We start from the raw sequence: 3,551 nt of genomic DNA, 5'->3' as shown, positions 1-3,551 counted from the left end.
CTAATTTGCCTGACCAAAAATTCTAGAAAAAAATTTGTAGATGGACATATGAGTCTAGTTTCAGGAAAAATTTACGAAACTGGTTTTCGATTTTTGGAACTCAAGATATGATTTGTAAGGTGACAGTGATGCAGTGAGCCAGCTTGTCTGGAAATTTTTTTAAATGGACTGTGAAAATAAATAAATTAAGTTTGTTAGCACCTTGTGTTCGACTCCGGCAACGGTCTTGGGTACGGGGTGTTACACCAACTGCCTTGAAACTCAAGAATATAACACCGAAACATGTCTTCTAAAATCTGAATCACTCTTTCCGACTGGCCATCTATTTGCGGGTGAAATGCCGTGCTAAAACTCAACTTTGTTCCCAATGCCCCTTGTAACTTTTTCCAAAACCTTGAGGTAATTCTCGGGTCCCTATCTAAAACAATCAACAAGCCAATCTCTCAAGGGAGTAGTCGGTATGCACTGGTATAAAATGTGCCGACTTTGTTAGCCTATCCACAACAACCCAAACAACATATTTTTTCTTTAGGGTTACCGGCAAACCTGTCACAAAATCCATAGTGATCCGATCCCACTTCCATTCGGGGACCATGATAGGCTGAAGTAGACCTGAAGGTACTTGGTGTTTAGCCTTCACTTGCTGACACACAAGACACTTGGAAATGAACTCTAAAATATCTCTTTTCATCCCTGACCACCAATACATTTTCTTCAGGTCATTGTACATTTTTACACTACCTGGGTGGATGGACAAACAACCATTATACACCTCTCGTAGAATCTTCTGAATAAGCTCATTACCCTTGGGTACACAAACTCAATTTTTGAACATTAAACATCCATCAACACCAATACGAAATTCGGGTTCATATTCCATCTCACACTAAGCCATCTTAGCTTGCAACTCCTTATCACCTTCTTGAGCTTCACGGATCTCTTGTAGAAATGTCAGTCTAGCTCTCAACTCTCCTAGGACCGAACTATCGCTAGACATAGACAACTGAGTATTCATGGCTCTTAAAGTGAACAATGACTTTCTACTCAAAGTGTTGGCGACTATATTTGCCTTTCCCGGATGGTAGTCGATAATCAACTCATAATCCTTTATTAGTTCTAACCATCGTCGTTGCCACAAATTTAACTCCTTTTGAGACATCAAGTACTTAATACTCTTATGATCGGTGAATACTTGACATTTCTCTCCATACAAATGGTGCCTTTAAATCTTCAATGTGAACACGATGGTGGCCAACTCTAGATCATGCGTCAGGTAATTTTTCTCATGTGACTTTAGCTATCTTGAGGCATAGGCTATAACCTTGCCTTCTTTCATAAGCACACACCCCAAACCATTCAAAGAGGCGTCGCTATATATCACAAATTCCTTACCCGACTCTGGTTGCACTAACACAGGGGCTTTGGTCAATAAAGCCTTTAATTTCTTGAAACTTTGTTGGCACTTTTCTGACCATTCGAATTTGACATCCTTCTGTAATAGCCTTGTCATTAGAGTAGCAATCATAGAAAACCCTTGAACAAACCTTCTATAGTATCTGGTCAAACCCAAAAAGCTTCTAACCTCAATCACATTTCTTGGCGGTTTCCATTCAACAATAACTGAGATTTCGCTTAGGTCAACTCTAATCCCGTCACCCGACACAATGTGTCTAACCTCCTTAAGCCAAAATTCGCTCTTACTGAACTTGGCATACAATTGTTTGTCTCTCAGGGTCTGTAATATAGTCCTCAAATGCTTCGCATTCTCACTCTCATCACGCGAGTAAATCAGTATGTCATCGATAAAGACCACCACAAACTTATCCAAGTATGGCCGAAAAATGTTGTTCATCAAATTCATAAACACCGCTAGGGCATTAGTTAAACCAAAGGGCATGACAAGGAATTCATAATGCCCATATCTTGTCTGAAACGTAGTCTTCGATACATCTTACTCTTTCACCCTTAACTGGTAATATCCTGACCTCAGGTCAATCTTGGAAAATACAGTGGCTCACTTTAATTGATCAAATAGGTCATCGATCCTTGGCAAAGGATACTTGTTCTTCACTGTTACCTTATTGAGCTGTCTATAGTCGATGCATAACCTCATCGACCCATCTTTCTTTCTCACAAAGAGCACTTGAGTATTCCACAGGGAAAAGCTCGGTCACACAAAACCCTTGTTAGCTAACTCTTGTAGTTGAGCTTTCAACTCCTTTAACTCCGTAGGAGTCATCCTATACGAAGCAATCGAGATGGGTGCCGTACCGGGGACTAACCTGATTCCAAACTTAACTTCCCTCACTAGATGTAATCCGGGTAATTCCTCTAAAAACACGACTGTAGACTGACAAACCACTGGTACTGATTCAATCTTCAACTTAGACACTTGAGTTTTTAGCACCAAAGCTAAGTAAGCTTTATATCTTTTTTCTCAAATATTTCTCAGCGATCAAAGACGATACTATTACAGGCAAATTATCCGGCTCATCTGGTCCAACCCGAAGAATATTCTCGTCTTCACATTTCAGTTCAATAACTTTTCTCCCACAGTCCACTACAACACTATGAGAAGTCAACTAATCCATCCTAAGGATTACATCAAATTTATTAAAAGGTAATAACATCAAGTTAGCTAGAAAACAATGATCTCTAATTGTCAAAGGACAATTTCTACATACTTGGTCCACTAGAACATGTCTGCGTAAAGGGTTGGATACTTCTACCTCAAACTCAGTGGACTCTACTATCATGTTTATACAAGGTACTAATTCTATACAAATATAAGAGTGAGTAGACCCCAGGTCAGTTAAAGGAACAACATATATTTCATAGATAGAAAAAGTACCCGTGATCACATCAGGAGATTCTGCCTCTTCACGGGCACGAATAGCATAAGTCCTTGTAGGCGTCCTGTCCTCGAACCTCACTGCAGCATCTCTTGGCGCACCTCTACTAGTAGCCCCGCTTCCAGAGTTCTTTTGTGGTCTACCTCTCAATGGAGCACTACTTGCCTTCACTTTTTACTTTTTCTCTCTCTTCCATTTTAGGACAATCTCGGATAAAATGTTCTAATGATTCCCATTTAAAACAACCCCTTCCATTCCCCCGGCACTCGCCGAAGTGATGCCTACCACATTGCGAACATTCTGGGCTATTTGGCCGAACACTACCGACGCTCGTGACAGAAGTGGTCTAGGCTCTAGAAGTTATGTTCTGCTAGTTCTTGTTTCTATTAGAAAACCCCACCGAAGCATTCGATTAGGTAGAGAATTCCTTAGACTTCTTAGATGAGGACTGATGCGATTTCCTCATCTGTCTTTTTCTTGAATCCCGACTCAATAGCCGTCTTTCTCCTCTCTTTAACCAATTATTCTGCCTTGCATGATCTCTCAACAAGCACCACAAATTCTCTTAGCTCTAAAATGCCAACAAATACTCAGATATCCTCATTTAGACCATCCTCAAACCTTTTACACATGGTAGCTTCGGTGGATATGCACTCTCGTGCATACTTGCTGAGTTTCACAAATTCACGTTCATACTCC

The sequence above is a fragment of the Gossypium arboreum genome, chromosome 13 (assembly GCF_025698485.1).
Source record: "Gossypium arboreum isolate Shixiya-1 chromosome 13, ASM2569848v2, whole genome shotgun sequence".
In the NCBI taxonomy this organism is placed as follows: Eukaryota; Viridiplantae; Streptophyta; class Magnoliopsida; order Malvales; family Malvaceae; genus Gossypium; species Gossypium arboreum.
The sequence above is the reverse complement of the archived record's forward strand: the minus strand, read 5'-3'. Positions refer to the sequence as shown.